Genomic DNA, 17,840 nt, shown 5'->3' on the forward strand with positions numbered 1-17,840 from the left:
GGTGTCAACAGTCCAGTCTTTGAACGTCTTACCTTGTCTTCAGGTGTGTCACTACCTTTAGCCTCTGACATCTGTCCTCAACAGCCATACAAGTAGAACTTGACCAATCCAACCAAAACACTGACAGGTTGGCCGCAGATTAGATCCAGTTTAATTTATTATATATGAAAAGTCGGAAGTCATGTGAAAAAACAAATATGTTGTAGAATCATCAAACTTACTTATTTACCAAATTATACTTGAGGTGAACTAAACAATGGCCTGAACAAAAATAACTTATAACAGCGGGGAGATTTGATTGGATCATTAATTGCTGATCTAAGGTCAGTTTCCCATAACACAATAGATCATAAAATAATATGTTACATTGAACTTATCGTGCATTTTACTCATTGCCTTTAGGGTTACATTATCGTACAAATATGATAATTGTCGTACATCTGGCAACGTTGTGCACAAAATCAGAGCAGCTCGCCAGCACACACCCCACATCAGAAAGTTGGGATGGTGGTAAAGTATTAACTAGGTCAACAATACAGACAAACTTTGCAAAACCTTATTCCATGAATTATTCATCTTGGCCTCTCATTTTTAAAAGGAAAGTTTTTGTTTACCTGACACCTGATTAGCCCCAGCGGGGCTTAATTATTGACAGAGGAAACTCTGTCACTACACCACTACATCATTTAATAATTATCTCATACAGCAATGTACAATGTCCCACAGCTGAAGGATTTACGTTTTCCGCGTGTTCGCCACCTCTATTCCTGCAGCAAACAATACAACTTATAATAGACCAACACTTTGTCTAAAGTATAGATTTGTATTTGCATAAGGTCCAAAACCTGCTTCAGTGTTTTTAAAGAAGGCACAACTAACCACAAACAAGTGATGTGTGTGTGTGTGTGTGTGTGTATCAATTTATGCACCCTATGACTATTTTTCCTTGTGATGGATGAGTCTCTGCCTTCTGAGTTGAATCCACAGGTCTATTATTGAACACACAGGCAAGCCCAGATGTTTCTTAATGCATAATTCATAACGCTGGTAATATTTTGGGCTTCACTTCACATCACTTGCGGTCTGTCACAATGTTTTGTTTGTTTGTTGACTTGGAGATACAGAGTTGGACGATACCAATATGCTTGGATTAAATTAAATAAAGATGAAGGAATCAGTGTGTTTGAGTAGTCCTCATACATTAGAAAAATGAGGCAAAATTGTTGGGGATCAATAATATGTTTAAAGTCTTATGGCAGTGATTTGATTTTCATTCTTAGCTGACATGTACTGTATCCACTATCTGATCTCAAATACACTCTCTCTCTGTGAGAAATAACACAACAGCTACTGACTCACAGGAAGAGTGTGCTCTTTGATCACCCAACACAGCCCAGAGCTTTTGTCAGGGTGTTTTACAGACAGTAAAAACTACCTCATAACTTGTCACTTGAAATAAATGCAGCATTTAAGACCTAAGTTAAGTGTTAAAGGCATACATGGTCACAGAGCGCTATAATTTTCAGCGCCTCTATTAAAACACAGCAAAATTATAATACGTTTAATCCATTATTTCTCACCTAGAGTTTTAGAGGGAAAATATTATTAAATGCAAGTTTAGTAGGGGGATGTTTTTATTCTTTACAGTTTAATGACCTGATTTCTTGCTGCTAGCTATTCATTAAGAGAAATGAAACTGAAACTGAGTCTCATTCCTACCTGCTCTGCTCTAGAAACTAGCCTACTGTCCCTATCAACTATCATCCTCATAACCACCCTCATGTGTCATGTCACATCAACCCCACCTCCACCACTGCCAGCCTTTCTTATTACCGTTCTTGTCTTCTCATGGCCCTTCCTCTTGTTTACTTCTCTTTCTCTCTCTGCTTCAATGCCCTCCCTCTGATCTCAGTGTTAACACCAACCCAGAGCCTCATGGTGTTTGAGAAGCCTTTTAAAGCTGTTCCAACTGTAGTGCATTGAAAAATGTGCGACACACACATACTGTATAGCAGTGCAGCTTTACAAGCAATGTGGAAAAGAATGAAATGATCTCAACCTCGGGGCAGATTTTACATTTGCTGTAAGAAGATACATGATTCTAAGACTTACTGAGCTAACATAAATGATTGTATGAGGTGCATATTATTCCCAGTGGGACGCTGCTGCATGCATGGCATCTCATAGTTGTTCTGGCTTAAAAAAAAAAAACCAAACATGTAAGAGTGGTTTCGTCGGGGTGGGTGGCAGCAATAAAAGGCGCCAGTAGTGTTGTGTATTTGTTTGCATTTGTTAGCCGACAGGGTTGAAGGGGAAATCAGATGAATAAACAGCTGTTGTTTGTTCTTACAGTAGAGGCTGGGGTGGTAGACAAAGCCATGGGCTGCCAATGGCTGAATTTTCTGCTTTTAATTCCTCTTTTGTTTAAAAAAAAAAAAAATCACTCAACTGTGTTATAGTCAGCCCACTGCCGGAAAATACTTTATACACACACACACACACACACACCCCATCCTCAGGTTCTTCAGCTCTTCACATTCAGAAGCACCCTGCATATTTTAGCATGTATATGAATCTCATGATTTTTAATGGCTCTAATTGGCTATAGCTCATCGCTCTGGAGTGGGCTTTAATCTTTTGTGTGTCAAGGTCTTGCCTCACTTGCTGAACCAAAACAAATGAATCAGTACTTGTCTCTATTTAACTCATCCGTGTTCACCCATCTCCCCTCTTCTCTCTCTCTGCAAGTGGCTTTGCACATAGAGGACCATTTTGATAATAAATGTAGTGTGAAAAATGCTACTGTATGTTCATAGTGGCATGAGTGGAAATAATGAATTACCTGCTCATATCAGTAGCTTTTTGTTGAGCTTTCAAATAGCTGAAGGCAGGGAATTTTCTTTTACCGAAGGATGTTTTGATTCAAGTATTTTAGCATTTTTATGTAGAGAGCTGTACTGTAGAGTGTCAGCATTTGGAGGCTGACACTAAGCATTTTTTCCTATCAGCCTGTAGATGGCTGCACGTAAACTCCAAATCCAATCCTCTGCACCACATAAAGCATTTATTTGTTCCTGTAGACCACCATTCAATGCAGACAGTAAAATGGCAGACAGCTAGGACTCCCCAAGCTGTTGTAGATAAGATCAGCTGTTCTCTGTGCTTATTCTTTGTAGTGGCACTTTTAAATCAACGACCATGTCCCCAAAACACAGAAAAACTATTTATGTGTGATGTACAGTCTATAGCAATGCCCATCACAATCAAAATATTCCTTTTCCATTTGAACAAATGAGCTACTATAGTGTAATAAATTAGTTATCATTTAATACATTTACATTCCCTCTGCAACACAAAAAAGTAAATGATGAGTTTTTTTTTTTCAAAACTGTTGTCAGGACATGTCAGGTAGATTTGAAGGCTGAGCATAATTATATTTAAATTTTTATGTCATAATATTTTGCTGGAAAGCAATAAGATTCTGTGCTTACTATTTCTAGTTATTTGAACAAATGTGCACTGTTATAGTAATTGTAGTCATTTTTGCATTACAAGATAGTACAGTGGGCTGTGGATAGAAAAAACTAATAAGATATGAAACTCTCTGGTTACATAGACTGCCCAAAAAAATCACATACTCTAATATTTTGTTCGACCAGCTTAAGCTTTGATTGCAGCATGCATTCACAGTGGCATTGTTTCAATAAGCTTCTGCAATGTCACATTTATTCCCCTCTGGAGCTGCATTAATTTCCTGCCAAGATCTTGCATTGATAATGGGAGAGTCGGACAGCTGCAAAGTCTTCTCCAGCACATCCCAAAGATTCTCAATGGGGTTAAGGTCTGGACTCTGTGGTGGCCAATCCATGTGTGAAAATGATGTGTCATGCTCCTTGAACCACTCTTTCACAGTTTGAGCCCGATGATTCCTGTTTGCATTGAATAACCTGGTCATTCAGTATATTCAGGTAGTCAGCTGACCTCATTCTTTGGACACATAACGTTGCTGAACCTACTTATTGTACTTATTTTGTTTGAAGTCAAAAGTGTTTTTTTTTTCCAGATTAAAGTTTACGATTGAAAGATACCCAATTTTAATTCAGTATGTTTCTTATTGCGATTGTTGTTTTCAACACTGTTGTGTTTGTTCTTGCCAGCATCTTATTTTTTTTCCAAAAATCCCTCTGTCTGCTTTCCCGTGTGTGTCTGTGTACAGAGTGTACTGGATGTGCAAGTGTGAAGCCCAGGTGTGGCTGGGGAAGTGAGACCATTAGCATGTTCACGCCATGTCAGAGCTGTTCTCCTTTTGAGCAAATGATGGAGAGAAATGCGTACTTCTTTTTGGCAGACTCCAGTAACTGTTGTCAGAAAGCACAATTCATTTTTAATATGAAAAAGTATATTTGTCATGTATTATTTTGTATTATCCATTGTAGTACTGACACATTGCATATGGTACTCTAGTAAATTCATTTGTTAATCCCTTTTTGCTGTAGTGATATTAGTTTTGTTATAGAAAGGTTTGCTATTATCAATTAAATTTGGGATTTATAGTTATTTTCAGTTAATCTGACAATATTAGACTTGGAAACTAAAAGCGTCTTTGAGAATGGTATGAGCTATTTGTTTTTTTGCTTCCGTTAGTATTTTCAAAATCAGAAGAGCTTTCCAACTTTCCATTTGTCTTGAGAGTATAATAATTAATCTTATTTCATGTCTTTGTTTAAATAAATAAACAAAGTGACAAGTGGTGGTGGACGACTGGCTTTTCTGGTGCAGTCACTGCTGACCCTCACTGTTAACCATTTGACAGTAAACTAACTCTCTCAGTCTGGGATGCACATAGAGTTTGATGTGTGTCATGCACGGTCATGCTCACAGTGCATCTGCTACATGAATCATAGACTGGGTGATAGAATACTGGGCAGTGCATTGGGTCATGTTACATCACCACTGTGAGATATGTCTATGTATGACAGCATAGGAGTGAAAAAGAAAAAAAGAATGTATTCACCCAAGTTTGGGAACAAAAACACGAACATGTTTGCATTCATAATGGGACATTTAGACGAGAGCAGGCGACAGCAGCATCCTGTATAAAACCAAAATAAAACCCCTTGTCAAGCTCAAACTGTTGAATTTTCGGGTAGAACACAGTGCTCCAGCAAGTTATTTCTGCTCTAAAAGTGCATTATCCAAAGTGATGAGGACAGTTTTTGAGGTTGCTCCTGCTGGAAAATACTCAAGATGCCTTGTGTGTGCCTCCCCTCGAAAAGTCTCTGTTCTCTTCTAATTGCTGCTTCCCAAAAAGCTGCTTGCTGACAGTTTTATGCCGAGTTTGACAAAAGCAGTGGGAAGAATGGAGGAAGTGAGGTATGAAGGGCTGAAAAGAAAGAAAAGGAGGGTGGGTGGAAAAAAGAAAGTGAGGTTGGATCGCAAAGACTGAATGTCAATATGGTTTTTAGCTTCGAAGGAAGCGCTGCCAGCTGTAATTTCTCCCTGAATCTCTCGGTGCTTTAGCATCGTCTCTTGTGTCATGAACACTGCAGTGCCCTCCTACATGAACTACTCTCCCTTTATGCATATACCTTATTAATCCCTACTGCTTAATACATCCACCCCCTGAGGAAAGTTTTGCTGCTATAAGCTTGCTCTTCCACAATGCAAAAGACAAAGTTGTGATTCTCATTTCAGCCTCATTTTAGATTTTATTCTACTAGTATCTCACTCATATCTCAGGATGACTCTTTTCTCACTTATTCTCAGAGCGCATCAGACAAAATAGAAACTAAAATGAGGGTGAAAAGAGAATCACAAGTTTGTCTTCGAGCAATAAAAAGCAACCTTGGAGTATTAATGTTTTCTCTCTGGATGTAAGTCTGGAAGAAAATTTGGTGCTTGTGGAGAACTCTTTATTTGCTATGTCTGAGCTCAGCATGAGATGCATGAATCACGCTGCAATGAGAACGGATCCAGTTCATAGAGAGAGCTCTCTGATTTCTCTTTGGAAAAAAGGAGGCTGATTTGATCTTTTGTTCTGGAGAAAAGCATGAGAGACAGGAAAAAATAAGACCATATAGTTGGCTAGGAGAAATCAGTAAAGTTTAGAGCTCTTTTCTAATTTTCTTTCCAAATTCTTTGGCAAACTTCATAACACTTTGTTTGGAAGTCTGGACAACAACAGAAACTTTGCAAACTATTCCTGCAGTATAACTCATTATGGGGCTGATGATTAGATTATTCCAAATAAACCACATTTTGCATCTAAATTATAAAAATACACCTCTTGTGAGAAGGTTTGGGGCATTAAAGAGGCAGTAGTTGCAAGATGTAAGTTTTGCATAGGATCTAATAAAAGGATCATTATATAATCAATATATAAAGTATCTATGGACCTTTTCAAATGTTTTCAAATAGCTTTGCAGAAATCCAAGAGGGAATCAGGGTTGAAGAAATGCAGTTAAAAACATTAATAATTAACAACACAATTATTTAACTAACAAAAGTAGCAAACTAACTTCTTCTTCTTCTAGACCATAAGATGTGACTGAAATCTCAGGAAACAGCTTCAACTTGAGGTTGAGGTTATTTTATTAAATTGTATATTCTGTTTGCATGGTACCACATACTATAAAAGAAAATTGTCAATTGTCATGCTCTATTTGGCCTCCACTGATTCATGAAAACAAAGCTCAGTCTAACCGCAGCCTCTAAGTCAGCTATCAGTCGTGTGTGGGCAGCTTTTATCAATACAATTTCAGGGTGTGTGGTTGAGCTGGTGACACCCACTGGCACAATCCTCCTGTAACAATGTGTAAATACCCGCTAAAACCTCTAGAGGACCAGTGTAGAACATCAATTAATATGATTTGTGGGTGGTTTACTTTCTGTGTATATTTGCATGCCTCCCTTTATTAAAACAGTAAACAGTACTAAAGAACAGATCCATTACTGTGGTTTATGAGTCATATGTTCATCTTATTTTCAAGCTTCAGAAACTAAAATCAGTCTTTCAGTCAACAGTCTATTGTTGACTGATAGACTGATTTTTTATTATAACCTGACTGCACTTTCTTAATAGGTTTTCCGTCCATTCCATGCAATAACACAATAACATTTTGTGGTGAGGCACACAAGAGGATGAGGGTATAAAACCATTTCTAAAGCTTTGAGTGTTCCCAGGAGCACAGCAGCCTTGTTAATTGTAAAATGGTAGAGGTTTGAAACCACCAAGACTCCACCAAACTTGAGTACAGAGACAAGAAGGCACTTAGTCAGGTCCAGAATTACTCTACAGAGATGACAGAAGGCAGAAGGATGAACACTTCATCAATCAGGTTGTCATGTTAAAATGGTTAGATGGAGGCCACAGACTGCTTGTTTGTCAAATGTGAGGCTTAAATATTATTTAAAGGACTATGAGAGGATAAGGAAACTGATTGTGTGATCTGATAACAGGGCAGAACTCAATCACTCAAACGAAGTAGGCACTGCTTGTCAAATGGCTAATACTGTGCTTATGATGAAGCATGGTGGTGGAAACAGCATGTTGTGGGGCAGACTGATGAGAATTGAGGGAAGCATTAATGCAGCCAATGCTTCCTTGTGCCAGATGGCTCATCAGGACCATCAGGTCATTTTTGCACTGCAAAAATATGGACCGACCCAACTTTTTGGGGTTAATGTGTCATTTAGAACCTCAAAGTGTAAGTATATCACTATAATGGTTTTAATTGTGGCTTCTTATGCTCAGCCTTCATATAACTAGCCATCTATTTCACAGAACAACTCTAGCGAGGTGGTGTTTACCAAACCTTTGCTTGCTTATGCTAACTTGCTAAGTTTAAGCAGTTAGTCTTCATAAACAGTGAGAAACGTTTGTGAGTTCTTAGCAAGCTCCTGTCAGTCATTTCCCAGTAAAAAACAAAGGCCAGGCTTCATTGTTTCTTACCAGTCCCTGCTCTTCTGTTAGCTTGCAGCAACTGATATTAACCACAGAGTAGCATTTATGCTCATCCAAGAGTCACTTTCAGTACAGCCCTGAAATAGAGTTTAGAAGTCACATTAACAAGTACTGTTGGCACAAGAATCCTCCAGTAGTTAATGTTAGGTTGTCTGCATGAATACATCAGTAGAAAACAGCATGCTACTGTTTTTTCTGCTGATTCTAGTGTACTTCTGTTGGTCTAATGTTACTGCCAGAAACAAGCATGCACTTTTCTCAAAGTAAAGTTTGTGATTTTTTGCTTTTTTCAGTGCATTATAGCAGGACCCCTTTGGCAGCATTACAGCATATTATCAGCATACACGATGCCAGACTGTCCCAGACTGTCTGAATTAAGAAAGAAGAATTGAAGATAGTAGTACTGTGCTCACCACACATTCTGTTAAATAACTGCTCTCCATCATTCAAAACCAATTTTATCACTATAAGACAATGATGGCCCAAATGAAACTGTACTGTGTACAGGTCACACCTGTAGTTTTACACCATAGGTTTTACAGATGGTCTAAGTAACCTGATGAAGATAAAGTAAAGATCCTGTAGAATGTTATTTTCTTTTACACAGCTTTTATTTAAGTAACCTGTTATACAGTTGTAAAAAATAATAAAGACCTTGTACATAAAATGGTCAAAAACCTCCTTGCTCTAAGGGAAAACACATCCTCCATCCTCCCGTATATTCCTTTCCTATTTTCCCCTGAAATAGCAATATGAACTTGATTGTTCATTGTAAATGATTTTAGTTTATTCAACTTAGACATGTACAGTCCTGCCTTTCAAATTGTAAAACTAACTCATTGAAAACAAGTTCAGTAGACTAAATTCTATTTAGTTGACTTAACTTACAACAGCAGTTTTGAACTAATTTTATACAAAAGTACAAAACCATGAATAAATAAAAAAAATATATAAAGTATATACTAAACATGAAGTTTTATTTAGTACAACAAAGACAAGTCTTTGAAGACTGCTAACTTTGCTGAGTTTATGTTTTTACAATCTCAATTTAATGAGTTGAGTGAACTCTCAGAAGTTAACTTATTTTGCTAAATTTTAAGTCAGAGAAACTCCTGTTTATAAGAAAATAATTTTAAGATGTTTTAGACATTTTAAGTTAAATTACCTTGAAATTAACCATACTTTACATTAAGATAATAATAATAGATTCCAGATCCTATTATCAGGTTGTGTTCTTTTTTTACGTTTTTGCTCACCTCAAGTCTACAGAACTCCCTCAGTGCTCGTTGGCAAAAAGCTTGAAAGCATCATGAAGTACAATCTGGAATTATAATGAGCATCTTTGTTCCTATGATCTTTAGCAGATTTATGGATATTTATCTCTGTATCAACTTTTGTTTAGATATCACTGACTTATGACTCAGAGAAGAAGTAGCTCAAGAACCCCTTTTATTTACATGATCTATGTGAAACAGCCTTTGCTTCCCTCTTCACATCGCACACTGTTTTTACCTCACATCTTTCTTTTCTGTGGTTTATTACTTCCTCCACTGACAGTGGCTGCAGCAGGCAGTAAACCCCCAAGACACCTGAGTCAAACCCAGGAGGTTTTCAAGACACCTTAATAAAAATGAGCAAATATTAAATCTGTGGGAAGTGTTGTCATAAAATATATTTAGCATCTGATGTCACAAAGTTTCAAAGATACAATACTGAGGACTATGAAATCTCAGCTTTTACTTTTGCCCTAATGTTGCTGTTTGTGTTGAGCTGGAGTGCACCCAAGTGAGGTCATGCAAATGCTTGTGTGATTTATACAATTCCTAAAACATTCCCTTCTTTAATAGTACAAATGTGAGTAAATGTTTGTATTGAGTATGATCTTTGAACTACAGACACCATAAAGCAATAGTTTTGTGACTGTACAGTACGTGTTTAGAAGAATAATAGTCCAAAACTGTCCAAAGTATGAGAAGTAACATGGTGGTCATACACTCACAGCACGGATAGGGAGGGGTGAAGACAGAGGCAGCAGGACACCGGCATGTGAATGATGGTCAAATCAGCAGCACTCTCAGTCATTCTTACTTCCTGTTCAAAGGCAAACACAGTGTGTCTGTGGTATTGGTTTGGTTTGCATTAGCTCAAACTTTTCTTCTGTTAATATTTTATGTGCTACTTTTGATGCACTCGTGCTTTGTGGTCTAATCGTTGGGATGTATGATTTTCATATTTTCCATCCTTTTTGCATTAATGTTATGGTTCTGACCGTATGACGAGATCCCTGCGTTTGCCAAGTTTGTGGCCCTAGTTTGAGTGTGTGTGTGTGTGTGCGTGTGTGTGCATGTCAGCTTCAATGTGTTTTATTCCTGAAGTTTGATTGCCCATATTTGTGGCTTTATAGATGATCTCAGCATTGCGTGCTTTGTGGGCTTGTGTTGATGTTGTGTTGGTGTGTGTGTGTGTGTATGTGTGTGCGTGTATGTGTGTGTGTGTGTGTGTGTGTGTGTGTGTGTGTGTGTGTGTGTGTGTGTGTGGGTGGGTGTTTGGAACAGGCATGAGGCAGGTTTGGGGGCCAGCGTGTTGTGGTGTAGCATGGCCCTCCTCCAAAACCCTGTGGCTGTTGAACTTTTATTGAGAGTCAAGCGCTGCACAGACCTTTCAGTCTACCCGGTGTACATCACAAATAACACACACACACACACACACACCAGCAGCCCAGCCCAGCCTTCATTAGAAGTGCCACCAGTAGCCAAGCCTGCAGTCTGACACTTCAAAGAGCTCTCTCTCTGTTTCCCCTCTCTACACTGTGCTCGTTCTTTCATTTTTGGGGGGCTTGTTTTCTTCATCTGTCCCTCTATGCCTTTTTTTTAATTCTTCTCTTCCTTCTACTCTTTTTCCCTACTTATTTTCTTTTATCGTGTCACAAGGACATTTTATTCACTGGGTAGAATCTGTGGAAAAACACTTATAATTTTGTTCAGTTTGATCTTTCAAAGCAAAACTCTACTGAAAATCTTTCTTTTCTATTTGAAATACCAAATAACATACAGAGTCTTATACAGTTAATAAAAAAATGCAATTAATTATTTAGGTCATATGTAACTATTAACTGCTGTGTTGTGAAAAACTTCTAGCTTTCATGGTCTTCTATGTTGTTGTCATGTCATCACAAAATTCTCTGTTTTTGACCATTGCTATTTGTTATGCTAACTTTTCACTCTTTTATTTCCATTTATAGAGATATTTATTCGAGAGAATACCTTTTTACTTTTTAACAATACAATCTACTCTTCACGAGTGAATTTGAATGAAGTTAATTCCTTCCTTGTTGCTAAAATGCTAATGACACTGCTCACACATACACAACGTAGCCTTTAGTGTCATTATTTGAAACCCTGGTGGCAGCACTATTTCACGCCAATGACAGCAGCTGTGTGTCATTATGACACCTATGCTAGTTACAGTACAGATGTGGAAAGATCACAGTTTGGCTGAGTTTAAGCACAAAGGCAGCTGAAAGTCTTGCATGTTGCTGACCCATCTAACCAGCCCTGTAGGCGACACGCTCTGTGCTGATGCAATGGGCTACCTCAAGCAATGGCATGCAACACCAAATGACTTGAGTAACCGTCAGCCTTTAACACCCTCAGAATGAGTACAGCCTGAAACAGAAAGAGACATTGTTTACAGATGTGCTTGTTTTAAAACCTATTCAAATGTGTAGTTATAATATTTAAAAGACAGTGTCTCACTTGACTCATTGCAATGCAAACTCCTGCTAGATATACAACGTATATGCTAGACACAATGAGCCCTTAAATCTGTGCAAACGTTCATTCTACAAGTTGTGCTTTCAAAGAGATTTACAGACTTTCAACTATTTCCTGCCTTTGAAATGATAAAGTACTAGTACTGGATCATCTTAATTTGATCAGAACTTCCCAGCAGGTGTTATCTGTCTGTTATATCAAAGGACAACTGAGGAAACAACTGATGGAAGAAGGAAGGACATGGCTGGATTCACTATTGTTCAACAGTGGCCAAGTCTTATAATATCCTGCGCTACAAAATCACACATTATAACTTAGGGAATACAGTTTTCTCATATTCGCCTCTTTTTATAATCTTTGTTATGTCTTTCTCCGGTTCATGCACATGCAAGCACACACACACATAACAGAGGAAGAGAAAATCACAGGCTCAGCTCTGTATGTCTCTTTCTTAAGAATGCAGTGGGGTAACTGAGCCCTACTTGGCCATAGACCAGATCCCAGATATTCATTGATCCTCATGTGGATTGCTCCCAGTGATAAATGGCCCCACAGATGAGTGCTGCAGCTGAAAGGGATACTATAAGTGTTATTCCACCAAAGGAAGGTTCTGCTAGGTGTGTACAGATTATACATGTTGTGATTCAGCACACATGAGGCATTTCTGATGGATTTCTGTGGTTGATTCACACAGTGATGAATCACTGATGTGCATGATAACAAGCCTGGCATGACAAAAACAGGCATCTGGGATTTGTAGAGATGCAGCAGTGACGTAGTGTAGCAGAAATAAGTTTACATTATTTTATGTGTGAAATAGTTGAAGTTAAAGCAAAGATGAAAATAAATGTTTCTCTCATATTTTATGTGCTTATGACCCTGGTTTAGAGCTTTTATCCAGTCATCATGTGGTCTCCAGCTGTGTGTATTCACTTGCAGCATCCCTCAGACCAGTGGAAAAACACTCCATCTGGCTTTGGCTCAGGGAGACCCCAAAATGAGTGTGTGTGTAGGTGTATCTAATAGGGGGTAACCCTGTGAAAAGCTTTCACTTTGTTCTTTCATTGCAGGAGGCATTACTTATATATATTTAGTTTTTTTTCTTATATTGCTTTTACTCCTTCTTTCCAAGTACTTCCTGCTTTCATTCCAAAATATTTTTTCTTTCTCTCCTTGGGGTATTAATAGTTCTGCTAATTGTGCAGAATATTTAGTCGACACACTTGTGTCTATGTGAGCGAGATAAGGGGAAGAAAATGGCTCCCAATTAGCTCAACTTTGAAACTTTGGCCACCATTCCCCCATTTTTTGCTAGAACGTTCCCCCTTACAGCCCCTAGCTAGGGGTGTGTGTGTATGTGTGCGCATGTGTTTGTGTTGGTGAGTGTATATGTGAGCATGAGCTTGAGGATCTGGCACTGAGATGACCAATTAAAACCAGTGCCGACAGCAAAGGACCAATGGGAGTAGGGCGCCAATGCACTTCCCCACCGTCGACGTGGTAACGCAAACCAGATGCAGTTGGTGCAGCGTGTGTGTGTGTGTGTGTGTGTGTTTGCCAATGTGTACTGTATGTGTTTTTGCAAATACCTTTTTGCTGATACACACTTTCTGCATGTGCATGTAATGAACATTTTTACCCTTTTGGAAGAAGAGATGCAGAGCTTGCAGTTTTATTTAGGTGAAAACCAAAGAGACCTAACAAAGAGAGGTATCCCTTCTCCCACTCAGAGCTGTCCTACAAACCACAACAGCCTCTCACGTGCCTGCCTCTGAAATATAACACACACACTAAACAGACCAAATTGCTCTGAAAGGTAACTTTATGTGCAGTAGTGCAGTCTTATTAGTTCTTTTTGAGCTTCCAGTGTCTCCATATTTCAGATAGAGACATAAATATTCTTGATTATATTGTATAGTGAGTCCCAAATGACACCATATTGGCGCAATCAGCACAAATAAATAAATAAATAAATAAATAAAAATTACACCCATCTCATAACTCAATCAAACAAATACACACACATCTCATTACCATACTGCTAGGTCAGTGAAACTACTTCCAGCCAGTCTGTTATATATTCATTTAAATAAATCCACTCAGAAGTCATATGCTATCCTATAGTCTTCCTCAAAAATCAAATTTCTCTCAAGTTTCCAGAATGCTAAATACACGTACTTAAATAAAAATGAAAATGACAGTAGTGTATATGGCATAGACAAGTAGTGAGTATGCCAAAAGTCTAAAGCGAGTAAAAGCCAAACACTTATAACTGATTTCTGAGGTTCAGATTTAATATCAACAAAAATGATACCCATGAAATTATATGCTCTCAGCAGTGTTTTTGGCAGAAACACAAAGAAGTAAACACTGAAATCTCACATTCTCCCCTCACTCCAGTTGTGTTGCTGCTCTATGGTTTTGCTGAGAATCTATCAGAAGCATGTAGAAAATATCTGACTTCCCTTCCAGACTTGCAATTTAAACCAAGATGGAGTCTGGAGATGCTTTCAGCGCTGGGGTACTTTGTTAATGATTAAACACACACACGCACATACACACATCAGCAGCTGTATACTACATGATTGATCTTACTATCCCACAGGGCAGCTGAAGTTGAGATAAAGTAGATCAATCTGTGCATGTGCCAGTGTGTTTGTGTGGGTGTTTGTGGATGTCTTTGGCTCCTTCTCTCTTTCAGTTATATTGTAGTCTGACTGCAGCTCTTAGGAAAACAGCAAGCTGTTTCTGATTATGTTTGCAAAGATGATTGTAACATGTATAAGCACAGCGTTTCCACAACTGCACAAAACAAAACAAAACAAACAAACAAACAAACACAAATAAAAAATGTGGTGACTATTGTCACAGCTTTGCAGTCATCCATCACACATCTCCGTCAAGTAATGAATAACAGCAAATCTTCACAGGTCTAAGTTGCTTTGCGTGTCAACTGATTTAGAGGGTTTGAGTGATAGCAGCAGATTTGATGAGATGATCTGTTGTTGGGGAGTTATCGAGGGAGGAAACAGTTCGAGGTGGAGCGAGGGAATGAAGCATGCATGGAAAGAAGCGGCGACCTCTCCTGTGATAGCCGGCAGGACTTGTTCAGAGAAGATGATGCAGAGAGGGATGGACAGAAAGAGACAGGCGTTGAAAAGAAGGGAGCGGGATGAATGGAGACAGAGATAGAAAGTGACAGTCAGACAAAGAGGCGGAGGGAGTTTAGACTTCAACGTTCATCTGTGATGCTCATGATGGATACGAGATGGTGACAAGAACTCCATCGCATCCTGAGACAGAGAGGGAGAACTGTGTGTGTTTGTTTGCAGTATTATTGTTTTCATGCCTGCCTCTTCAGAAAATTCTGTCTTCTTGGATTGGTGCAATGTGTTTTTTGTGTTCACACTTAATTTCTCAGATGTGCAGATTCTCTTTACATCTTGACCTTTTCATTCATTTCTACATTACAGCAGATTAGATATTGATCCCCATGTGCCATAATTCCACCAAAGGGTTAATTTCTAATGCTCATAATCTCAAATTTCAAATTTGTGGATAAAAGGAAACGTTTGATCCTCATTAGTTTGCTGACGTCATTTTCTTTTGTATTTATCTCCATAATATCCTCATACTAACTTCTGCATAGTACTTAACCATCACTGTGGCAGGCATGCAAGACTCCCCTCCAGTTTGCTTGCAAGAGGCACAGATGATGCTGTGCTGAGCCTGCTTAATATAGTCACAAAACAGCTTATGCATGCTGAAGGATATGCCAGGCTTCTGTTTGTGGATTTTAGTTCAGCTTTTGACTCAATGAAGACGTACATTCTCTTATAAAGACTCAGCATCAATAGTTGGTTAGTTCTCTGGATTAGAGATTTTCGTTCTTTCCTGCCGCCTACAAAAGGTTTGTGCCTGTGGGAGGATGTCCGACAGCAGAACTGTGAAGGCAGTCTGTCCACGTGCCTGTGATTTTTTTTTTTCTTCTGATTTGACTATACCACCACAGCAATGCATCACTAAATAGCCCAGCACATAAATCAGCAAGAGGACTAATGTATAGTGATCTGGGCAGTAGTTGTAGCTCTTACAGCATCATCCAGCGTAGGGCACATCCCTTCATGAGTGGGAATCACTCCTCGTGATTAACTGAGATATAGAACAGGGAGAATCCTGGATTAGGGAGTTTCTCACTAGTTCAGCACATATTCAATAAGAAGAAGTGACAGTCAGAACCGTGTTACCTGAAGAGGTTTTCACTTAATGTTCCAAACTTAGGTTTCCCTGAAACAACACAAAGGTCTCTTGTGATTTAAAAAAAAAAGAAAAAAAAGAAAAAAGAAACAAAACACAGCAACGGAGCCTAAAGATTAAATTCCACCATCCTGCCTTCTTTGTATCACTCGCTGCCCTCTTCTTTCAGCTTATTAGCCAACATGCTTTCAGAGTTTCCAACAAGCCTCACGGTAAATCCCAAAGCTTTATGGGAATCCTCTGTTAATTAGGATTCACCTTGTGCAGGGCAGATTTTTTTTTTTTTTTTTGCAATCTGGCATCGTGCTGTGGAAACAAAATGCTTGTTGAGCTAATGGAACAGAGAGAGTTTTAGTCTCTGAGCACGTTTCATCCCTGCAGTAGGAAAGCGCTGTATGCCTCGGGCCCCCGCAGCTTTATACCTGCTGCCTCCACATCACTGCTCCCAGGTAGCTGCCCACACACATTTACTACTTGTGTAGAAAAGACAGAAGACTGATTGTAGTGGTACATATAAATGTTGGCAGGCAGTGACTTCTGTCAAACAACTGTAATCCATAAGCCTTTGACTTTGGCTGCAGCTCTGTTAAAGCTGCCTTGATGCCGTATGAAAGAGTTATTGATCAAACGTGCAGTGCATGTTGCTAATTAAATGGACTAATGGTGAGGCAAAATATATGTGCATACATGTCAGCATTTTGGGTCACAAAGCAGTTTCTACACTGCACATTCAATGCACACACACACACCATCTATTTCCTTAAGTAGCTATGGCGATATAGAAATCCTGTGTGTTGGTGTCAGATCAATGGGCTCCTTCTGTAAATGAAGGGCTACAGGGATTAAACCATTCCTTCCTAACCAGAGAAAGGAATAGTGAGAGTGTGTGTGTGTGTGTGTGTGATAGAGAGATATGAAGTCCCTGAGGAGGAAAGGTGGACCAGCAGTTTAATGAGAATCCTGGCTCTAATGCAAATGGGAATCGATTACCACTGCCAACATGTCAGGAGATACTTAACTCTGAGGATGAGAGTGTGTGTGTGTGTGTTTGGATGTGCGTGGGTGTGGACCTGTGTTTAACTTTCTGTATAGTACAGTATGATCAATACACTGTCTTTTCCATCTTCTTAACTTGTCACTTTATGAACAGTCTGTAATTATGCTTTTGTCAGCGCTGATGGATTTTTGATGCGTTTGCCCACATCCATGTGTTTTTAAGTCGACTCCTCCTACACCAACAACCACCAAGAAAAAATTGGGGCATGTGTAATTGTGGGAATATTTGTGTGAGGTCTAGTGAGTTAGTTTTGTCCTCTCGTGTTAGCAGGAGCTCATACGGCCCTCGAGGGACCTTGTGTACGATTCAGACAGAGGATTAGAGCAGGGCCCTCGTTCATTTACCTGCTTCTCCGCGCAGCTGCAAATGAACAGAGATCTCTGCACTTCGACAATGACAGTGCACCAAGATGGCTCCACTTGAGTGTGCCTGTGAGAAAAGCATTGACGGGTGTAATTATGAAGATAATTAGATGAGTACAGCTATAAACACAAACATCACTGGGACTAAAATGGTCAAAATATCTGTTTTCATACAAGAAGGAATTTAAAAGATAAAAATAAAGAAGTCACATGGTCCAAAGCTTTATTTAGCGCCAGAAATTATTGGTACAATTGATCTCTATGAAACATCCATATTGGATTAACATCCTACTACTCAGTCAAAACCCTTCTTTGCGCCTCTTGACTTTCCTCAAAGCCAACAGCCCTTTAAAAGTTAACAAAGTGGCCTTCAGCTCTCATTTGCAAAGGGATCACTCATTAGGAGCTCCATTAGTGTATTGTGTTGT

The 17,840-nt window shown here is 39.0% G+C and overlaps 1 protein-coding gene across 3 annotated transcripts in view; it reads left to right on the plus strand.

Annotated features, from left to right (window-relative positions):
• Nucleotides 1-17,840, plus strand: part of cacna1g (calcium channel, voltage-dependent, T type, alpha 1G subunit) — a 207,029-nt gene that overhangs the window by 41,445 nt on the left and 147,744 nt on the right. The gene's annotated exons all lie outside the window — the stretch shown is intronic.

This window comes from Anabas testudineus, chromosome 19, assembly GCF_900324465.2.
Source record: "Anabas testudineus chromosome 19, fAnaTes1.2, whole genome shotgun sequence".
NCBI classification, from domain to species: Eukaryota; Metazoa; Chordata; class Actinopteri; order Anabantiformes; family Anabantidae; genus Anabas; species Anabas testudineus.